We start from the raw sequence: 24,360 nt of genomic DNA, 5'->3' as shown, positions 1-24,360 counted from the left end.
TTTTTTCTCACTCTCTGTTAGGTTCATGACTGAGGCCTCTGTAACAAACCAAACACTGACAAGAGAAAAACATACACATTTATTTAAGTTTTATGTAACATGGCAGCTTTCAGAAATGACTCAAGGAAACAGGGAAATTTGTACCGTTTTATGTATAAAATTTCTATGAACAGAAAACTTTGTACAGGAGGATGACATAGGTAAGACTGCATGGTAACACACGGAGAGGGGATTTGGCAAGGCATGCTTGTTCAGATCTTTCTCTGTGTCCCTGTATCTGCAGAGATAGAGATATAATTTGAAATGAATAAAAAAAAAGTTGCCCTTTAAAAAATTAAATGGTTCTGTTAATTTTATATGCAAAGGAGAAAGAAAAATGATGTTGGGCTTGTGAGACCATAATCTGCTTTAGGATCTTACCGTACATAAGGAAAGAGCAGCGAGGATGTCAATCAAAAGACAGTTTGGGCAACGATGGAAGCCTAGAAAAGTGAAAACTAAAGAATCAAATAATGGCAGAGCCTGCCAATAACGCTTGAAAGAGAAATGCTTTTTGTCAAAAGACTTCAGTTATTCCCACCCTATTAGCAAGAACAATCTTAGTGAGGAGAGGTTACAGGATGTCTTTTTGCACAGGCTATTGGATCCCATTAGCAGCACTATAGTGTTTGTGAGAATGATGAATGAGATTATCACATCTAATGCCATAAAATATTCACTTCAAGTACTTTCTCTTTTTCAGATTTGTGTACTTTGAAACTGTGAATCCTGTTACTGCTGTTAATGCTTCTAAATGCTTAATGTGTGATAGGCATTCATAGACATTATTTGATTTAATCCTTAGGTCACTTCTGTGAGGTGAGGACCACTGTTTGAACTATTTGGTTGAAGAAACTAAGGTTCAAAATTGAGGGTCAAGATTTGCCTCATTAGATTTAATCTTCTTTATTTATAACTTGATTTCAATATGTGCCTATCTGTTGACAAATAAGGATAGACCAATGGGACATTAATTTATCTCATAAAACAACGAAATTCTCCTTTGAGGACCAAGCATTATCAAACACTACATATTTATATGAACCAAATAATTGCCTGCATTCCAAAATAATAAGATTTTATTTCTTGTTAATGAAATTGGATTGTTTAAGGCACAAATTTTGCTTTCTTCTTGGATTTTTTTATTGTTTTAATAATGGTAGAAAAGTATATAGAGTATAAAACTCAAAAGCTGACTTATGGAAAATGGGGGACTGTAGCTAGGGTTGATTGTTTTCACCTGCTAAAGTCTACATTTTTCCCTCTTTCCTGGCTTATGGGTCCTTTCTTCATACACTTCATGATTATTTTGCTTTGAATTCCTATACAAGGTTAAAATTGATTTTTTTCAGAATTTCCAATAACAACTTATCCTATATAATGCTAAAGGAGGTATTTCTAACTGAAGTGCTTAGCTTAAATTGTTAATTTAGTACCTTTCTTCAGCATAATAATTTATTTCTTAACAGTAGATGTGTGAAGGACAAAAAGTATATGAAGTTAAACGGCACTATTTCTGTCAATGTGTCCTGAAGATATTTATATTATATATGGAGTGTAATAACCACTATCATTAACTTCAAAGTGCTCTGACGTGAAGGCCAATCTCTCACTAAAACATATGATGGTTCTCTGAAATTCAAAAATTATCTACTGAGTTATATAGCCATGATTTTTTAATAATGGTGCATTTTATTTGCTACATAAACATGCATACATATATGTTGGGGTATATGTAACCTATAAATTTTTACTGTTGCTTTGGTTGTATTATTCTCCGAGGCCATTCAAGTGTTCTTAGCTTCCTCACTTGGGTATCCTGAAAGGCTTCATAAAAATTATACTTTATACTCCTCCTCCAGTCCTGTGCATCGCTAAACATTAATCTCATGATGGAAAGAGAGACAGAAAGGCTTTCAAAATTTAAAAGAATATAGCTCAAGTTGAGATTCACCCAATACAATCTATTTTTTTTTTGTTTTAGCAAATGTATTTTATGCTCTTCTATCAATTAATTTTTTTCTCTTATAGCATATTGTTTTCTGTATATTGTAATTTGTAGAGTAACATTAAGGTAGTTTTTGGACCTAAATTTCAAGGATACTTTCCTGAGCTATTATGCTGTATTGTTAAGGAATACTCACAGCGATACTTTACATAAAACTTCTAAGTGTCTGTGACTGCAGTGTGCATATCTGGCTTTAAATCACAGCTCAAGACTCAATCTCAGTAACAACAATCCCTAAGACTTCACACTTGCATGTCATGTGGCATCATAGGTGATAAGAGGATGCCAGCTGGACAAATCTGGGTTCCCTGGAAGGATTACTGATGTTTTGCAGTCAGGTATTACATAAAGTCAGTGGTTTTCTTCGTACATATAACTCAGAAGGTAATTTACAAAGTCTTTCATGGAACATTCTAAAAAAAGCTACACCAGTATTAAATATCTTAGCTCTTATCTTGTACCATTATATGCCAAGAAAATGAACTACGTGTTAGAATAAATACTTCAAAATGGTCAAGAATTTTGGCAGATCCTTTAAAACTTTAAGATCATTGTAAGGGTTTCATGAGATCCCATAAAGTTGGTTGTGCCAGTCATCTGTCCTTGTATCAATGAGGAGACATGCGAATAAGAACACTTACCCACTCCCCTCTCCTATTTATTAAGCATTAATAAAAAGCTGGCAACATGACAGCTTTGTTTTTTCAGAAGCATTGGTGGTAGGTCTTATCATTATCTTTATTTTTCTCCTAAGGAAAACACAATACAAAGAAGTTATGAAGTATTTCAGGATGGCACAGCGGGTAAATGCTGGAGATGGGTTCTAAATGTGAATTTAGTTAATTGTCATTATTCAAGTCAGTTATGGTCCATAAGGTGGCCCAACACCAGATTAAGAAAATACTGTATAGGCTTAAATTTAGTAAGTTTTGACCACAGTACAAGAAAGCAACTTTTTTTTGATTAAATTAAATTAAATTAAATTAAATTAAATTTTCCTTTTTATTGGTACCGGGGATCAAACTCATGACTGCCTACTTGCAAGGCAGGTGCTTATGCCGCTGAGCTAAATCCCCAGCCCCAAGAAAGCAACTTTCAATTCCAGACAATGAACTTCTTCAAAATTAAGATATTACTTGCCCATTTTATACTTGCCAAGTTTTCCTTGAATCCTTTTTGTACTTTCTCCCCTCCTGGCAATGGTTACTAATTACTTAATGAGTTGAAAAGTCTTCATTGGTCTATCTTGAAGTGAGAACAGTTAGGATAAAACAGTAGATATTAAATAATTTTTAACTTAAATGATTATTATCTATTTTGATATAATTTCTATCTTTAAGTGTTAGAACATTCTTTTTTACTTTGAATTATGGTTGCTGCTATAATGATATTTTTCTGAAAGATATTACTTACTTAAAAAAGCTTTAAAGTTTGGTAATTTTACATTAATCCCAGGTTTATACTTAAAATTCTATTGATGTATGTATTCAAAATCTGGCAACCAAACTTTAGACGAAAGCTGTCTTTGAGATTTGAGATTTTCCTGAAAGAGAATGCATTTGGCAACAGAACTGGAAATGTTTTCAAGGATATGACAGGTGATTTTTCACATCAAATAGGTGATAAGTCACCACCTGTCAGGGTTCCTTTCCGCACTTATCTTTTACCCAACATTTACCCTTGGTACACTGGTAATACATCATGGCTTCACTGCTTCTACCCTGAAGGCACTCACCACTTGGGTTAAACTCTAAGGAAAGAAAGCGATCAGATTTGTTTTGTCTTATAGTTCTCATCTCAAGGTGTGATTTACAAATGATGTTATTTGAGCTTGGATGTGACTGAGGCACAAACAGACAAGAAATTTTTAGCACCTTTTCCAAGAAATCATCTGAATAGGAATAAAACAATTTGGGGAGGTATGTCACAAGGTTTAGTTTAGAATTGCAGTTTATGATGAGTTGGGGATACATTTTTCTCTCTTGTCTTCACCAAGAGATCACTTGGTAAATCTAACCATCTGCAAAAAGACAAACAGGGGTCTTCAGCCCCAAATGGTCCATTATGGTGATGTCAGATCTTTTCTCCACCTAACTGTTGAGTGTGATGTATAGTGGAGCAGATAAAATGCAGTTTTGCAATTGCTGGTTATGGATGAAGACTCTGTGATATGAACAAAGCACAGTGAATTTATAGCCTGGTAAAGAATGTTATTTGCAAATATAAAATGTAACTTCTCACCATGACAGGCATAAAGGGGATATTTAATCTCAATTTTCATGTAAGTATTAAAAACATTAAAAGATTATCTTGTTGCTATATCACTGTGCCAGGAAATCTGTCAAATAATATCTTTGAACGATTGAATGAATTCTATTTATATCACTTGCATTTACCACTGCAAACCTTATGCAAAGTGGTACTGTATGAAATCAGACCTTATTTCCTGTTGATATGAACCTATAATTTGCCAAATGCTTGAAAGTCTGTAAAGAAACAAATAAAACATGTTATCCACACTATATATAGTTTTGAAGTGATTTTATTGTCACTGTTAAGACATATATAGCTTAGTTTTCATCTTGGCTTTCATCCATAAATAACACTTAAAGGAGAGCAAATACCAAAAAAAAAGCAAATTTTGAAAGTGGATTTATAATAGTACTTCATGGTCTCAGACACAGGTATGATTTTATTTTTCAATTTCTCTTTTTAACCCACTTTTAGGGTCAGTCTAGAATCACCACAAACCAAATAACAATAAATAGAATAAACTTTTGAAATCTAAGACAGAATATTATATGAAAAGAATTATGGAATTAGAGAGGAGGCCTAAACTCAAATTTTGTATTTCTTTTATAAAATAAGGCAGTTAGATTACAGTATTTTTAATATTTTTAAGTTTCTAAGGTGTAAAAGACATTTATGAGAATTAGCACTAATTGTGTAGTCAAAAACAGGGCTGTGGCCTCCAAGGCCTGTGTGTTAAAAGCTTGGTGTGGAGCTTGTGACACTGTTGAAATATGGTGGAACTTTTAAAGGATGTGGCTTAGTGAGACGGGGTGCAGGCACTGGAGTCAGCCTAGGAAGGAAGTGTGGGAAACCTGGTCCTTCCTGTCCCTCTCTGCCTTCTGGCTGCCGCAAAGCGAGTGGCTTGTCTTTACCATGTTTTCCCAGCTGTGACATGCTGCTTTGCCATGTGCCCAAAGCGACAGGGCTAACTCATGGACTTCAACCTCTGAAAGTGTCAGGCATGAAAACCTTTTCTCTTTTTAAGTTGAATACTTCAGATATTTTGTCACAATGACAGAAAGCTGACTAATGGAAGTACTAAAAGATTCATTCAAAATTATGAACTTCAACAGCTTTTAAACAATTTTTTGGATTAAATCTGTTCCATCTGACTAAAAATTGACATCTCTATGAACTGTTCCCCTTTCCTCCTCTGACTTGCAGAACAATTTGTTTATATTTTATATAGGAATAGGGTTTTTTAATACATATTTTCAGTACTGTGATATGTGCATATTAGTTATCTTCTCTCCCAGATCATGAATACTTCATGATACCTTGTTCAGTTTTCTAGACTCCCAACAGTACTTGCTATCAGGTCTTACACAGAATGCCCAATAAACACTTAGCACGTATTTGATCAAACATCTCAGAAGGTATTAGCCAAGGATTTACTAATAATTACAATTATTCATGTATTCAGCCAACGAATACTTTACTCTGTACCACATAAATACAGATGCTGGAATTAAGGGGCTGATAAAATAGTAGGTGGATATTTAACCAACAAATCACCATATCATTGATATATCAACAACATGGGGCATGATGGTGTGTGGATGACTGAGAAGATCTCCTAGACTAGAGGATTTATTTCTGAACTAGGTAACGAAGGGTTACAGTGTGAAGGAAGCACTATGTTTTTGCACATGAACCAGTGATTCTGTGCATGTGTATGTGATTCTAGATTCTAGACTGAATTGTTCTGGGTCTTCATAGAGGTGAGAAATAGCTTGGCATACTGGGGGCAGTTTTGGTGGAGGAAAGGACATAATGACCAGGCCAGTCAGGAGGGGAGCTGGTGGGTGGTCCCATGTTCTATTGTAAATGATGGAAGACAGTAACACTTTTTAAATAGGGAAAGTACCAGTCATTCTAACAGCTTGGTGGAAAATGGTTTGGGGGTGAGAGAGTTCTGAGGCAGGGAGCTGGACCTCCAAAACCACGCAGAATCCCAGCAAATGATAACAAGGGCTGGGACTGGGCTGGTGTCAGAGGTGATGGAAGGGAGCAGATGGCTGTCCAGCTGCTACTGCTCAGATCTGCACTTGTATTAACTTGCAAGGATCCCTTCTAAAACAATTTAAAACTTAATACAAGTTATGGCTGAGGTGATTAATAGAGAAGTCCAAATGTTATGCTCATAAGAGTGAAAAAGTAATTGCAAAAAGAAAGGAATGATAAAACAGTATTCTTGTTAAATTCAGTCTTGGAGTGTGGGGAGATCTTCCTCTTATTCTGCATGTGGCCAAGCTATCATAATACCAGTTTTCTGAGTGAATTTAAAAAGTCTCTATTATGTCTAGTTGACCTTGCTGGCCACTATTACCAATCTTAGGATATTGTTGTTGCTGTGTGCACTTTTGGACGTGGTTCATTGCAGGTTTATTTCACATCACAGCTATATAAACATTTATAAAAATGGATGGGGAGAAAAGTGAGAGGGTAGGGGAAGAGGAAGTAAAAGGGATCAGGATGTGACATGTATATGTATCAGTTCCCCATGACGGTGAGTTTATTATGTATTGCAAACATGTACTAATTTTAAAAAGGGCAAAGCTGTCATTGAGGGAGATGAGACAAGCTTACATAGTAGGTGAGGTTTAACAAATAGTCTGAAAGAGATAGAATGAATTTCAGAGGCTTGAAAAGAAAATGTAAGCCTGAGAAGTGGAGCAGAAAGCTATGTGAGTATAATCTGATGGTGGCTTTGGCATAAATGTCCGGGAAGAGTCAGGAAGAACTAGAGAAGGAAGTCATGCACTCATTCATGTGAACCCAAACTCACTCACCTGCCTTCCGCCGGACACACCTGGAATAAATGCTATTTGAATGAAATTTAAGAAGGATTATCTGAAAGATTTTGAGTTTTAAGGACAAAATACAAAACCATCTTGGAAATGAATAGATAATCATAAATCCCACACTTCTTGAGCTTTATAAAAAACTACTTTGAAATATATATTTTAAAAACTCTGTTCATTACTGTTAACCAAGTAGTGAATTTTTTAAAGCTAGTGGTGGAATTAATTGTATATCCAAAAAATTAATTATAGTTTTTATTTTTATCAATAATTACTTGGAATTATTAATAAAAAAGCATCTTGTTTTATACTGCATCGAATATAATTTTTATGTTTTTAATTGAGGAATTTTTAAACACATACAAAAATAGATACAACATACTATACCCTAATGTACCCATTATCTCGTGTCAACACTCATTATTCATGACTGTCTTCACTTTTACATTTAAAAGATTATTATTATTGCTATTATTATTATTAAATTGTGCTGGAGATTGAGCTCCAAGCCCTAAGCACTCTAGGCAAACATTATACCACTGGCTACATACCCACCCATATTTTTTTCATTTTAATTTTTAAAAATCATTATTTCTCAATGGGTATGATGGCAAATGCCTGTGATCTCAGCTACTGGGGAAGATAAAGCAAGAAGACTCCAGGTTTGAGGCCAGCCTAAGCAGTTGAACTTGTCTCTATTTCAACAAAAAAATCAGGAGATATAGCTCAGTGGTAGAGTGGCCCCGGGTTACATCTATGTAAGCCTAGCACTGAGGGGCAATGAGGCAGGAGGATGCTGTGTTTGAGTTGCACCTGGGAAACATTAATATCCTGGCTAAAAAACAGCAATGGCTGGGAACGTAGCGCAGTGATAAAGTGCCTCTGGGTTCAGTTCCCATTACTGTATCTCCAAGTACGTACATTCCCACACACATGCATGCAAACACAATGACTTCCTGTATTAACCTATGGGTTCTGACTTTACTTTTGTCCCTTGAAATTTTATTTGTATAGAAACCAGGGTCATTATTCTATAAAGTTTCTGCCAATCTGAATTTGCAGCCCAGTGGTCCAGCCACGTGGACTCTCTAAATTGATAGTTGGCTTTAAGGATCAGATCAGATCAGATCAGATCAGATCAAGTTTCAAAAATTTTTTTGAGCAAGATTTCTTTATAGATGAAATTGAGTTCTCCTTTTTTTTTTTTTTTTTTTTTTTTGGATGGAGTGTGTAGTTAACACTGGTCTGAACTCATTACATGGCTCAGGCTGGCCTTGAACTCATTATATGAACCAGGCTGGCCTTAAATTCACTAGATGGCATAGGCTGGCCTTGAACTTGCAACGATTCTCTTGCCTCAGCCTCCTGAATGTTGGGATCACAGAAGTGCCACCACAGCTGTTTAGTTGTGTTCTTAAAGTAGTGGATTTCTAACTTCTCAGTTTGTTGTTATAAAGTTGATAGCTTGTTATAAAGTTTGCTATACAAGACCTAGATCTTCTTATACATATTATAGTTTTTAAAGTGTTGGTATAAACTCTATTTGAGCAGATATTCTGATCAACCAAAACATGTTACGAAAGAATAAGGGAATGTTGCCTGAGATCAACGACAACAGTAACAAACTTTTTTAAAAAACCACGAATGCAGATAATTCCTAATGACCCCATCAAAGGGTTGTTATCATCTATCCAAATTATATGCCATGGATCAGCAAGCACCTTGACAAGGAAACTTCTTTATGCGTGACATAAATCACCAATTCCTACCTTATTTAAAAACTGGATGATGATAACAACTCTGTGACTCCATAAATTTGAGTTTCTAATATTATGCAGAAGAACATAAAGCCTGTTTATGCATTATAATGCAGCAATAATGTATCCTTTCGCAATCATTGGCATAACTAAATCTCGTAACTTGCCTATAGCATGCATAATGACAAGTCTGCAAAAATGCTCTGAATTTTAAATTTTGATTCACTTACAACCCAAATCCCTGCAGCAATTAAAAAGAAAAACAGACATATCAAACAAGAAATTTCTTTAATTGAGTAAAAAGCAAATTTCAGAGATTTTGCATATGCCCTTTGAAGCTATACAAAACTGGATTCAAATACATTTATATATCTGCTTATTAAAATTGAAACGACTTGCTTCTGTATCTTCTTTAAAATAAAGGCTGATAGAAATTCAGCAAAAGCAGGTTTGTTTGACCTACCCTTCATGTTGTTGATTATTTCTCTAGAGACAGAGTAAAATGAAGTGCTGAGATATTTATCTACATCAGGAGTCGCTTTGGAAGTCATTTGGTCTTTGCTTCAACCACACAGCTATATTATTGTAGAAGGAAGACGGCCTTAGAAAATACATAAATGGATACACATGGCTGTGGTTTAATAGAACCTTATTGATAAAAACAGACAATGGGCTAGATTTGATCTGTGAGTCACAGTCTGCTGACATGGATTATTTAAGCCAGTTCTTACTGATTATTAAAGAAAGTAGCTTTTTTCTTTCTCTAAATAATCAAGGTTGGCAACCCTACTAATTGAATTCAACATGAGGTAGTTTAATTCTTTACTTCATTTGATATGTGTGGCCCCAGGTTTTGGTATATTTTTAAATTTCGTTCTTTGAGAAGGCTAACCACCTGTCTGAGTTTATTAGAATTAGTGAGGAATAAGAATGAATTGTCCCATGTATAACAAAAGAACTTGTTTTAAAGTTCAATATTTCAAGAAGGCCTTGTGTATTTTTAATTGGTTTTAGAAAACAACCTCCTCAAAGTTAAAAACACAGACACCAAGGTTGGGGGGGGGAAGAAAAGAAAAGATTTTGTGGAGATTAGAAATTAATCATTAATGACGTTAAACATGAACTTTGTATATCTATTTCTTAGTAACAATAGCAGCAAATACAATTCACTTAAATGTGGCTATAAAATTCACAATCCACTTAAAGAAGCTGCAAAATTATTTCATTGTCTGAAATAAAAATATGTATGTTTATTATCTTCTATTTGTTTACAATTAATTTTTGTTGTAGAATACTCAGTTATATAAAAAATTATTCCTTGCAAGACGATCCTACAATCTTAAAAGAAATACGCTATTATAAACCTGAATATCTGCATTCCATAAAGGAAAACTAATTTCAGCCTTGTATTTCGAAAAATGTGCACCTAAAATTTGTCTTAAAATTTCTAACTTATGTCATGAAAAGAATGAGGTAGAACCTAAATCAAGGTGATTTTTAAACTGCAGTTTTAGGCTTACAGAGAAACATAATGCTAACTCAATGCTAGACAGTATGAGAGTGCATTTTAAGTTGTCATCAGTTGTGACTGAAACTGAGATTGTTTTGGAAATTATTAGGGCAACCTATTGTTTTCTTTACTGTGAAGCAAAAACATTTCTTTAAAGTTTAGACTTGTTTTCAAAGGGCATTTTCTAGAAGGTTGTCCAGGTTGTTTTTCTAATGTTACATGTATAACTAGCAAACATTCAACAAATTATCTAACTCCAGCAGTTGGCATTCTCCCCAGGTCTATGAGTATCAAGTGTTGAAGGTGGCTCTAAGTCCATAGGTATTCAATTCTGGCTCAAGGGAAAATGAAACATAAGAAACAATTTTACAAATGTGTGTCTTTTGTTTCAAATGAGGCTTGACTTTTAAGCTTGACATTGGAAGTCTTTAAGATTGACAACACAGAAGAATGATGCTCACAAAAGGAAGGAATTGATAAATACGTTTATAATTGCTCTTTATAAAATCTGCTAATGATCTGGGTGCTGGGAGACAGCTTAAGGGATACGTTTTGTTTGTTGGTTGATTGTTTTTTTTTTGGTCACAGATTTGTCCTCCTTGTAGTACTAGTGAACAACTATGATTTTTGCACTGGGTTCAGTTTTTGAAATGGGGAAAAAAACATTACTTAGTGATGGAAAACTGCGTTCGTTAATTATATTTACATATTCACAAAGACATTTTTGACTTCAGCACAAAACTGAATTTGGTTGTAAAAATGTATTTATTTTTAGTGGTGAAACTATAAATATGCACCACGTTCCTGGTACTTTTTCTTGCTCCCTGTGTGCTTCTGAGCTCATTGTAGCAATGGTTGTTTTGAGGAGATTTCAGGCTGCTCTCTGCTCAAGTGCACAGACTTAGATCTGGTGACCTTATGAATTATCTTCCTCAACTTTGGAACAAGAAGAGATGGGCCAATAGATTTTTAATTATCCAAAATTCTGGCAGTGACCCTGCTAATAGAACGCAGATTCAACAATATAAAGGCAACATAGTCACCCTTCCATTTATTTGTATTTCATCTGACCTGTAATACTAGCAACTCAAGAGATACAGCGTTTAGAGAAATGAAATGAGAAATGGCTCATAAGTGTATTAAGTCATAATACAGTATTCTTAGATCAGGTTTTTTGTGGAGACGGTCTGTTAATATTTTACTTTATAAAGATAAGTGAAAGCTTTTTGAAATGCATGAAGAGTTTTCTGCAAAAGCGAGCACATGTTAATATCTATGAGACAGCTAACAAGATTTTCAGAGTAAACACCTTGTGTGGTGCCTGTGTGTGTGTGTGTGTGTGTGTGATATTTTAACCTTGCTATAGTGTGCAAGCATTTCAGATTTAATATTTTGTTATGTACAAGTAGATGGGTGAAGTTTATGCATCCTGAAAGAAGGAATTTCTGACGTGGTGTCAACATGTTCTTGCAGATCCAGAACAAGCCAGCTATACAGGGAACAGAATCCTTTCATGATGTTACGAATGAGTGATTTTCAGTTAGAGGTTTTTAGCTGAGGATTGCAGCTGAGAATTCTTGCCAGGCAAAATAACAAAGTTAAAGTATTTTGGAGAAACATTCACCATGTGTTGCCATTTACCTTCTAGATATTGTGAAATAAATTTGGCTATACTGAGATTTCCCTTAGAATTTTAAATTTTTGAAGGAGTATTTATCTGTACAAAAAGAATGCTTTGGAATAAGAAAACATATTAAGTGAAGAATTATGTGAGCTTTTTTTTTTATAAATCAAGTAATAAAAACAGGAGGTAGGATGTTGTGGTTTGCAGAAATGTCTTGTGATAGATTAAAATGTTTGTCTTTGGGAAATTAATACTGATGAAATTTTTTTTCATAAAATTTCCAGGTTGTAAGTATATTCTCTACTAGTTTGGCTGCATCTCTACAATTTTGTATGGTTAGTTTGGGGATTTTAGATTATAAATGGCAAATTTATTTTTTTTTAGATTTTAAAAATTCTTTATTGAATTACAGAAGAAAGGACATATATTCTAAATGTATGCAACTTGGTGAATTTCAGAATTTTCACTGTAGTTTGCAATCTGAGAAGCTGAGTTTGTGTTTCTTTCCAGACTTTGCTCTCGCCTCTGCCATGACTGTCACCCTTATTTCTTCTTCCCTTTTTAGAGTAAAGTAATTTTATTCCATAGAACTGACTGTGGCATGGAAAGCCTCAAGCAGCCACTTCTTTTTTATTGTAGACTATTCTGCGAAGCATCTGTCTTCTGGATATAAATAGGGTGGCCTGTTAGCATCTAGTGAGGGGAATATGGCCAACATTTCTTGATCATTTTATATTATCAAAATTATTATATAAACAAATCTTACAGTTTACATAATCATTTTAATAATATGTAAATTAGTCTACATAAAGATAGTGGTTAAACTTTTTCCCCATATTTATTTTTTATTAGTACACATTTTCTAAATTATAGTTTGTTTTCTTTTGAGGCAGGTAAAGAAACCCAGGACCTTATACATGTTAGACAAGCTTTCCACTGCAACCCAATTATTTTTCTAACCCAATTATTTTCAACCCAAATTATAGGTTAACTTTGATATTTTTATTTTATTTTTGGTACTGGGGGTTAAACCTAGGAGCCTCACAGTGAGATACATTCCCCAACTCCTTTTTATTTTAATTTAATTTAACTTATTTATTTTGGTACCGGGGATTGAACTCACAACCTCACGCTTGCCAGGGCAGGCACTTATGCCTCTAAGCTAAACCCTCAGCCCAACTCCTTTTTAAAACCTTTTAATTTTTAAATTTTGAGACAAGGTCTTCCTAAATTTTAAGTTTCTAGCTTGCTAGGTTGGACTTTAGTTTGTTGGGATTATATATGTATGACCATGTAATTTTGATTTAAAAAATATATAAATTAATTCTTTTTCTCCACAATATACTTTAGACTTATTATATTTTTATGAATAGATTTAGATTATTAATTTTCATTGCTGTGTGCCTTTTATTGTGTGAATATATAAAGATTTATTTTTTCATTCTAATATTTCTTTTTTGAGAGTCTCCTTAGATAGCCCAGGCTGGCCTTGAACTCACTATGTAACCCAGGCTGGCTCTAACTCAAAGTGATCCTCCTGCCTCAGACTCTTGATTGCTGGATTACAGGTGTGCACCACCACCCCTGGAAACATTCTAATATTTCTTGTGTCCATTCCAATTTTGATGATTTTGAATGGAGCTGCAGTAGATAGTAATATACATGGCCTTCAGTGAGTGTATAGATACATTTTCACTCTGTACATTTCTGTCTTTTAAAAAACATTTGTTATGGTTCTTATAAAAGTATTTACCAACTATTACATTGAAGTCACCTCTGTGACTCCATTGTTATAATTTATTCTTCTCAACATTGGTCATATTTATCTTCTTGTCTCATATGGCTAGTAAGGTTTGATTTTGTGCTGTACTTTGTGATTAAGTCGCAGAAGTTCTAGCAGACTGTCTTCTACCAAAGTATCGTCACACAGAGATGAAGGAAGAGGATCATTTCAACCCAACTGAATTGGGTTGAAACTGTGTTGCCATGCTTGTAAAATTCAGTGAATATTTCACTTCTTCCTCTTCTTTTAATATGCTCCTCATGGTATTTTCTCTTTCACTGAAAGCTTTTCAGTTATTCTTTTCAGTGCCACAAGGTTGCAAGAGATCCAGATCTGTGCTTTGAAAGTTCCCAATCCAACTCTCAAGCCACCTTTCCAACAACTTCAGCAAGCAGCAAATTCATAGCAGGCTAGCCCAAGTCTCAGTCAGGGGCTTGAGCAAAATCTCCCTGCCTCCCGGGCATGAGTGTTTCCTAAACACTGTGGAACTGCGATGGTTCTCATTCTGCCTTTTAGAAACGCTAAGCTTAGCCTGACAGCCTCCCGCATGACTTCCAAACTCAATAAATAGCTCAGGAGACTAAACAGCAGTGTATTTGTGGCTCCTCAGGCCTGTGATAGATCCTTCTAGCTTTGAGCAATGGCTAAAAGCTTTTCTGGTTTCCTTTTTCAGTGATGATGATCTCTGACTGGGCCATACTCTATATTTGGCCTGAATCGGGATCAGAAAATGCCCTTAGGGAACAAAAATGGCGATGACCAGGTCCCTTGCAACATTCCTGCCTACCCTGAATCCTTATTAGTTTACTCTTCTGTTTTCAATGCTCTCTGGCATCTTTAAGAATATAGTATTTTTAATTTTATCTTTCTTTTTCTACTTTGGTAGTAAAAAAATACTGGCCTCTCACACCCTACTACTTTTCAGAAGTAAACGGCAAGTACATAACAGCTTAATTGTATTTCTTTATATTTTAGAATATAAATACTATATCTCAATTTGTATTCTCATAATGATTCTATGAATTAAGCAGGATGTACATCAATTTTTCCAGATTAGAACACTAGAGATCAATGAATTAAGTCTCTTACAAAAGATTAATCTGACACAGGGCAGAGAAAGTCCTCGTATCATTCAGTTCCCTACAGTCCAGTGTTACTGGGTGCATACCATGCTTCCTTGTTAAGAAGATCACTTTTTAAAATTGACACATTAAGATAGTGTACAGTTATTTGGTACCACAGTTACAAAAATGCAAATATAGTTATGAACACACAGACAGATATTTACATATCAATTATAGGCTGAATCCAACAGAATAACTTTATATTTTGTTTTTGAGTGTGATTCCAGTAAGTAAAAATTCTGGAAGTCAAATGTGGCCTCATGCAGCTGCACTCTCAACTACTTGGGGGCAGAGACAGGAGGATTACAAGTTTGAGCCCAGCCCAGGCAACTTAGTGAGGCCCTGACTCCTGGATCCAGATAAAATTTTTTTAAAAATTTGATGGGGATGTAGCTCAGAGTGAGGCCCTGGGTTCAGTCCCCATTATTGGAGCTATCTGACTAATTAACTCATTAAGTAACACCTGGAAGCACATATAGGGTGATGTTCAGAGTACTAGAGCCTCTAAACCTGCCCCAAATCCTGCTCCTGCTCCCCAGTCAGGAGGCAGGGGTAGAATGTCATCTTTTGGCTTTACAAGTCTCAATTAAGTGGCGTTCCCTAGAGAGTCCTTGCCGGGGGTGTACGTTCCTGGAAGAAATAGCTTCATCTTTAAATATTATAATGTGAACGTGTTTCCTGTAGGATGGGAATATGCCATAACAAGTGAGCAAAGTGCAAAAAGAATGATTAATGTACAAATTTCATCCTGTCTCAGAATCCAACGTCAGTCAGCTACAAACTTCTAGATGTTACAGCTGGAAGAAATCAGATAAGTTGAAATGTTTTCTAGCCGAAGGGAGAAACCTGGAAAGCTGAGGGACAGTTGCGCAGATACGCATCTGTGTATCCAAGTGCTCAGTGGGACAATCTTCAAATTGAACATGAACGTTTTTAGAGGGTCTTTAGCTCTTTAGGTTGACACAGTCTGCAATACTCTGCTGACTTTTGTTCACTGATGCTCTTCTCTACCTCTTGAAAGCATTTGAGCCTATAGCCCTTGTCCACTGAAATCGTTTTATCTTACAGAAGATATCCTGTGCCCAGAATGTGACTCGTCTAGCTTAATGAAACGAAGCCTCCTTACTGTTTTCTGAGAGCACCTCCTCAGATTAGTTCATCGCCTATTAATGATTAGTTTACCTGCCGGTTATTTTATTACACAGAATGCTCTTTTTTTAATGTACTTTTCTTTCCACTAGACTGCTTCTTCCTTCCTTCATTAAAGAACAGACATTTTAGCTTCAGATGATTGATCTAAGACCAGTGGGTATAAAGTGTGAAGCAGATTTCAACCTTTCTGTAACGATTAACTTTCTATAAGTTTTAATTGTTACAAAGAGGGACTAATTAGTTTTGAACTAATATAAGCTCTGATATTGGAAATGTTCAAGTCAAAGTTAACAAATAAAAGAGGAAACTAACACGTGGTGAAAGGTTGACTTTGAGATCTGTACATTTCCTTCTAATTTAAGAAACATGCATCAATCCTGATCTGTGTCTTTGGAGTCTTCTTATCTTTGATAAGTTTGTCTCTATCTGAAACTGTTTCCATTTCTAGAACCAGATTTGTAAGATTTTAACTGTGTCTAGCTCTATGTGTTACATGATATGCAAGTTTGGTTGTACACTCCTATATTTTCTTACTGTAAATGTACCTAGTATTTATTGTGAGTACCGTGGTATTATAGATACAGTTGAGGTTCTAATCGTAGGCTAGAACATGGCTACTGCCACAAATAGCTATAGCCAACGAGGTTGTCAAAATTAAGTCAACATATAGGAATAAATGAAAAGTGTAAGAACTAGAGGATTCTGTTAGATACTCTAGATTTAATGTGTGAGTAGTTGAGACATCCCTGGGGGACATTTTCTAGAGTTTAGAACTTTGTCCAGAGTAGTCAGGAGCCTTGAATTTGAGGATGTTGCGGTAATGTAAGCAAAATGTTGCTGGGACCCGAAAAGAGATTGTAGACAAAGCTTTGAAGGAAAAAAAGCTTTATTTCAAAAGACTATGCATACTTATGTAAATAACTAAATATTGTAAAGATTTTGTTTTTCTTTTCTCTATTTTCCCTTTTGAAAGAGAAACAAAACAAATTTTGTTCTTTAGTAAAATACTTAGCTAATGAAATGTTTGGAGATCTGTAATGCTAGACAACATGTTGAGGCTAAATGAGTTCTGTTTAAAATTGTATTTAAAGTGAAGAAAAGAGAAAAAGAGTAAAAATAATATATAATTTCAAAAACAACGGAAATCACTAGGTGGTAAATTACATATTGTCCTCTTGGAAATAGTTGTTCAAGTTACAAAAGTAAAGCATACAAAGTAGACATTCAAACAGCGAGACTGCAAACAATTCTGTTCAATGATCCAACAAAAACCTAGTAATATGGTTATCAATCCTACACACTTAAACATACACGCCATTATATCCTTTAGAACACTTTCTTTTCCTCTCTTTTTTACAGTAGCAATTATACATTTTGAGTTTTATTATTCTTACAGTTCTTATTACTTTTTACACTAGAGACACAATGTAATATTTATAAATATGATTATTTATTTCACTAATGAGGATAGTCTCAAGTTGTCTTCATTTACCTATGAAGGCCTCAAGACCATCCTTTTTATAGCTGAGTAATATTCCACTGTATAAACATACCCCATCTCTTTCATCCACTCTGCGGTTGATGGACATCTTGGTTATTTCCAAGATTTAGCTATTACAAATTGTGCTGCTATGAACATGGGTGCACATATATCACTGTGATATGACCTTTTCAGTTTTTCTGGGAAAATACCCGGGAGGGGAATTGCTGGATTGAATGGAATTTCCAATCCTAGTCGTCTGAGAATTCTCCATACTGATTTCCATAGCTGCGTCACCAGTCTACACCCCCACCAACAGTGGAGCAGTGCTCCTTTTTGCCATGGCCTCACCAACATTTGTTATCAGTTGATTTCTTGAGAGCAGTTATTCTTTCTGGAGTGAGATGAAATCTCAAATTAATCTGTGATGGTGAACATTTCTTCATGTATTTATTTGCCATTTGTATATCTTCATTTGAGAACTGTGTGTTCATCTCAGATGCCCATTTTTGGAAAGGGTCTTTGAATTTGGGGGCTTGATATTTTTCAATTCTTTATATGTTCTGGATATAAGTCCTTTGTTTGAGGGGTTGCTGGCTATAATTCTTTCCCATTCTGTGGTGATTTCTTTTGAAGTACAGAAACTTTTCAGTAATATGAGATGCCAGTTGTTGATTTCTTTGAAGTGTTTCCCATGAAGTTTGTGTTTTGTTCATGAATTCTCTGCCTACCCGACCCTATGTCTCCAAGACCTCTGCCTACCTTGTCTTCCAGTAGATTTAGTGTTTCTGTTTTAATATTTAGGTGTTTGATCCATTTAGACTTTAGCTTTGTGCCTGGTGATAGGCATGGATCTAGTTTCAGCTTTCAGTATGTGGAGAGCCAGTTTTTCCAACACTATTTATTAAAGAGGCTATCCTTCTTCCAGTGAGCATTTTAGCTCCTTTGTCAAATATCAGGTGGCTGAATGTCTTTGTAGTTGTGCTTGCAACTTCTAATCTGTTCCATTGATCCTCAGGTCTATATCTTTGTCAGTACCATGCTGATTTTATCACTGTGGCTTTGTAGTATAGTTTTTCAAGTCAGGAATTGAGATGTCTCCTGCCTTGCCTTTGTTGCTCAGAATTGCCTTTGCTATTATATGTTTTTTCTGTTTCCAAATGAATTTTAAGAGTGTTTTCTGTAGATCTGTGAGGTATGTTAATGGTATTGCATTAAATCTGTGTAAGTTTTGGCAGTATGGCCATTTTCACAATGTTGGTTCTTCCTAGCCAAGAGCAAGGAATATTCTTCCATTTTCGAATATCTTCTTTAATCTCCTTTTTTTTAGCATAGCATAATTTCAGCATGTAGGTCTTTTACATTCTTAGTTAGGTTGATTCCTAAGTATTTCATTTTTTTAGATGCTGTTGTGAAGAGCAATATTTCCATAATTTCTCTCTCAGTGAGTTTTTTTGTTTGTGTACAGGAATGCTATTGATTTTTAAGTGCTGACTTTGTATCCAGCTACACTGCTGAATTTATTACCTCTAGTAGTCTTTTAATGAAGTTTTTGGATCTTCTATATAGAGTATCATGTCATCTGCAAATAGTGATAATTAACTTCTTCCTTTCTTGTCTTTATTCCTTTATTTCTCTCTCTTGTCTGATTTCCCTGGCTAGTGTTTCCAGAGCTATATTGAATAGGAGTGGTGAGAGTGGACATCCTTGTCTTGTTCCAGATTTTAAAGTGGAAGCTTTCAGTTTTTGTCCATTTAGTATAATGTTGGCTGTTGGTTTGTCATAGATGGCCTTTGTAAGATTGAGGTAGACACTGTGTATTTCAAGTTTCTGAAGTTTTTTTTTTTTTATCATGAACAGGTGTTGGACTTTATTGAAAGTTTTTTCTGCATGGTCATTCTGAGCTGACCATGTGGTTTTTGTATTTGGCTCTGTTAATGTGGTATGTTACATTTATTGACCTGTGTATATTAAACCATCCCTACATTCCTGGAATGAATCCCTCTTGGTCATGATGTCTAATCCTCTTAATGATTTGATGCATTCTATTTGCTGGTATTTTATTCAGAATCTTTGCATCAATGTTCATTAGTGAGACTGGCCTATAGTTCTTTTTGGTTGGGTCTTTCTCTGTCTTATGAGAGTAATACTTGCTTCCAGGAATGATTTAGGGAGGATTGCTTCCTTTTCAATTTCATTGAAGAGTTTAAAGAATATTGGCATTAAATTTTCTCTAAATTTTTTGTAGAATTCAGCAGTGAATCCATCAGGACCTGGGCTTTTCTCTGTTGGTAAATTTTTAATTACACTGTCAATTTCAATAACTGATATTGGGTTATTCAAAATTGCTGTATCTTTTTTGTTGTGCTTTGGTAGTTCGTATGTTTCTAGAAATCTGTCCACTTCCTGTGTGTTTTCCACTCTATGTGAGTAGAGATTTTCAAAGTAGGTATTCATGATCTTTTGAATTTCCATGGGATCTGTAGTAATTTCCCTCATTTCAGTCCTTATTGCATGAATTTGGGTTTTTATCTTTCTTTTTCTTTATAAGGTTAGCTAGAGGTTTGTCAATTTGTTTTTCTCTCAAAAAAAGCAGCTTTTTGATTCATTAATTCTTCGTATTTTTTTAGTTTTAATTGCATGATTTCTGCTGTAATGTTTACAATTTCCTCTCTTCTAGAGCTTTGAGTTTAACTTGCTCTTCTTTTTTTAGAAGCTTGAGATCAAGCATTAGGTTGTTTATATGTGCTTGTTCTGTTTTCTTGATAAGACAATTTATTGCTATATATTTCCTTCTCAAGACCACTTTCATTGCATCTTACAGATTACAGTATGTTGTTTCTGCATTTTCACTGAATTGTAGATATTGCTTTATTTCTTCTTTAATTTCATCTGTAGCCCACTGGTTGTTCAAAAGGTTGTTATTTAATTTCCATGTATTTATGCAGGTTTTGCCATTTCTTTGCTATTAATTTCTAGTTTCAGTGTGCTATGGTCAGAAATTACGCATGGGATAACTTCAATACCTTTGCGGTTACTTAAGGATGTTTTATAGGATAAAATATGGTCTATTTTGGAGACTGTCCCATTCCACAGCTGAGAAGATGTGTATTCTGATGTGATTGGATGGAACACTCTGTAAACATCTACTAAGTCCAATTGCTCACAGGTATAATACAGTTTTATTATTTATTTGCTAACTTTTTGTCCAGTTGATCTATCTCGTTGTTACAATGGGGTATAAGATCCCTGTTATAATTGTGTTCTTGTGTATTTGGTTTTTCTTGCCCTTTAGTATTTGTCTTATATGGTTGAGTACTCCTGTATTTGGTGCATATAAATTTATAATTGTTAGTTCTTCCTCTTGAATTTTTCCACTAATGAGTATGTAGTGACCTTCTTTATCTCTTTTAATCATTTTAGGTTTGAAGTTCATGTTGTCTGCAAATAAAATAGTTACCCCTGCTTTTTTCTGGGTTCTTGATGCATGGAATACTGTTTTCCATCCTTTGGCTTTTAATCTATGAGTTTCCTTTTGGGTCAGTTGTGTTTCTTTTATACAGCATATTGTGGGATCATGTTTCTTGATCAATTCTGTTAACCTGTTTCTTCTTCTTTTTTTTTTTTTTTTTTATTGGTTCCAGGGATTTAACTCATGACCATGCACTTGCAAGGCAGGCGCTTATGCCGTTGGGCTAAATCCTCAGCCCCTAACCTGTTTCTTTTGATAGGTCATTCACATTTATGGGTATCACCGACATGTACTGGTTTAGCTTTCTCATGTTATGTTCCAGTTGTTTGCCTTCTGCTTTCCATTCTTGTTTAATTGCTTTTCCTACCTTGTGGTTTCTTTTTCTTGTTGTTCTGGGGATTGTGGTCATTTTTATCTCTACCTACTATGTCTTTCAATCCTCTTTCTAGGGTTGGTTTGGTGGATGTGAATTTTTTCAGCTGTTCTTTGTCATGGAAGTATCTTGTTTCTCCATTAAATCTGAATGAAAGTTTTTCTGGGTGTATCTGTCTGGGTTCAAAGTTGTTTTCTTTCAGGTCTTGAAATACCTCTGTCCAAGTTCCTCTTGACTTGAGGGTTTGAGTTGAAAAGTCTTCTGTGATTCTAATGGGCTTTCCTTAATAGGTGAGTTGTGTCTTTTCTCTAACAGTTTTAATATTGTTTTTATGCTGTATGTCTGAGATCTTAATTATTATATGTCTGGATGTAGATTTACATTGGTTGTGACTGTTTGGTGTTCTATATGCCTCACTTATATGCATATCAAATTTTTCCCCACATTTGGGAAACTTCCTGCTATTACTTCTGTGAATATTTTAGATACGTCATTTGCATTGACTCCTGCATCTTCACTGATGCCTATTAGTCTTATATTATTGCTCTTGGCATCATCTTGAATCTTCTGGGTAGTCACTTCATGCTGCTTTGTTATTTGATCACTAATTGCGATCCTGTCCTCAAAGTCCGAAATCCTATCCTCAGCTTCATTTAAATGGTTTTGCCAGCCTTGAATAGAATTTTTTGTTTCTTAGATGTCTCTTTGAGTTTTTTCCATGAATTCTGCTTGTTTTCTGTAGTGTTCATTCAAGGTTTCAATCACTTTCCCATGTTCCTGTACTTTTTTCTGTATTTCTTCTTTAGCTGTTCTCAGCAACTCCTTTACTAAGTTTGTTATTTCTATCTTTACATGGGAGAGCACTTCTAATTTGATTTCCTCTACAGCCTCATGGAGCTGTTTTTTTTTTATTTCACTCACTATCTTTTCAGCAATTTCTAGTATGTTACTTTTGAAGCCCTCTATTTCAATATCTCCTGTACTTGCTCCTGGTGGACTAGATGTTTGAGATTGCATTTTGCTTTTTCATTTTGCCATTTTCCCCTTTTGAGTTAATATTTGGTCCTTTAATTACACTAGTGTTACCTGTTGTTAGTGTGCATCTTGGGGTCCTAATGTGACGTTGATGTTTGTCTAATTGCGGGGTCCCTCAATGAATAGGTGGGCCAGTCAACTGACTTCCTACTGCAGGGCCTGTTGAGTCAGTCCTATATTCTTTCTGGGCTGACAAGCCTAGTAGCATTGATGTAGGTCAACTTTTTATTCCTACTATTACTTTATCTTCAGATTATTTCATGTCACCAAATCTCCCTGTCTATAGTGTTTTGTCAGCTGGGGCCTTATTGTGTCCTATTGTGTGCCTGTATGTCTCATAAGCCCTTTTGATTCTTTCCAAGTTGAGGGAGTCCTTGGCACACTCCTCATCCTGCTTGATGTTGTCTGTGGGCAGGAAGGGATCATCTACACTCTTGTCAGACTCAGCAAGGTCTTATAGTCAGTAGGATGGAACCTTACTACTGGCCCTATTTACCCCCTGTACACCTCTATTTTAGGGGCATACTCACCACACTGACAGGAGCCTGCTGAGATCTTCTGTTTGGGTGAGGCAGTTACTGAATCTCCCTTCAGGCTAGCACAGTTAATCCGCTGTAGTCCTGGGAGAAAGGTTGGAGCTGAAGATCAACAGCAGTATTAGGCCCAGGAGGTAGGGAGTGTCCCCAAGGGGCCAGTAGATGTCCTGGGTCTGGGCGTCCGCTGGGTGTGGGCCAAGGTCCCAGGGGGGCATGACATTCCTCACTGGTAGCTGGAATCATGCAGGAAGCACGTGGCTGAGCAGGCCAAGGTCCCTAATTGAGTTTTTAGAAAAACAGTCTCATTTCTTTATATAAAACAATACATCAACACATGGAGTGGTTTGCTAACTTCCTATAATTTGGAATCATCTACTCACTTGTCTGAAAATTTCTGCAGTTTGCTTTTCTGTGACTGATGTAACAGAATGGATTAGAAAGGAGAAACAGAAAGAGATTGTATAAATCCTCTAGTTTGAACCTCCAGTAAATCAAAGATTATGTAGTACATATTCTGAATTGTTTGCCAATTTCTTACACGGGAAGTATTTTATATAGGAAGCTAATTAACTCACTGCGTCATAAGACAGTCATTCATTTTTTCCTAAAGAACTACAAATAGTAACAAATTCCACTGTAACAATTTGCTGCACGTAGGGACTTTAGGTTGTGATATTCCCATAAGATGGGCTTCAGTGTATATCAAGAATCCATTGCTAAATTGGGATTCATGAAGATTTAGTACTACAGTTTCCTCTAAGAGTTAATGTAGTTTTACCTGCTACATTAGGTTTGGTACATCCTGAGTTAATTTTTGTACATGGCATGATGCAGCGGTGTAACTTCATTGTCTTGTGTGTGAATATCCAGTTATGTTTTACCACTCAGTATCTTATAGGGAAATAAAACTAATTTGTTGCTTTATAAGAAAGACAATTTTTTTCCTAAGTAGTTGTAATTACCAGCAAATTTCTTTATAACATTTATCTACCTGTAGAACTCTTACATAATGACAAGTACTTCTAAGAGATGGATTTGATTACAGACGTTGGGATTTAAATTTATCTTCTAGCCATTGAAAGGCTTGTGCATTTTAGGATGTATATTAAGTTAACATAATAACCACTTCTTAAAGGAAGATTTTTGGTGAAACAAAGTATATTGAAAAGAGTGTGCTTGGATTTTTCAATTGATGAGTAAATTGCTACAACATAAGCTATTTGATACTGAGAAGGTTACTGGTTTAAATTTTGGTTTGTTATCTATCAGATGGGGACAGTAGTACCTATGTTATGATGATTAAATACAATAAGCTATATTAAACTTCCTGGAGGAAAGGGTCAATAAATATTAATTTATATTATAATTGAC

General features: G+C 35.2%; 1 long non-coding RNA gene across 1 annotated transcript in view; it reads right to left on the bottom strand.

Moving 5' to 3' along the window:
- Nucleotides 1-3,219: 3,219 nt before the first annotated feature.
- The window catches only part of LOC134472595 (uncharacterized), a 31,736-nt gene continuing 10,595 nt past the window's right edge, over nucleotides 3,220-24,360 (bottom strand). Inside the window, exons 3-4 of the long non-coding RNA XR_010042481.1 lie at nucleotides 22,984-23,265; nucleotides 3,220-3,292 (exon numbers count right to left, since the gene is read on the bottom strand). This is a non-coding gene — a long non-coding RNA (uncharacterized LOC134472595). The remainder of the gene's footprint in view (nucleotides 3,293-22,983; nucleotides 23,266-24,360) is intronic.

This window comes from Cavia porcellus, unplaced genomic scaffold (genome assembly GCF_034190915.1).
Source record: "Cavia porcellus strain 051 isolate PalLab524CR breed Dunkin Hartley unplaced genomic scaffold, mCavPor4.1 scaffold_24, whole genome shotgun sequence".
Taxonomy (NCBI): Eukaryota; Metazoa; Chordata; class Mammalia; order Rodentia; family Caviidae; genus Cavia; species Cavia porcellus.
Note: the sequence above shows the minus strand (reverse complement) of the source record. Positions and strands in the feature narration are given on the sequence as shown.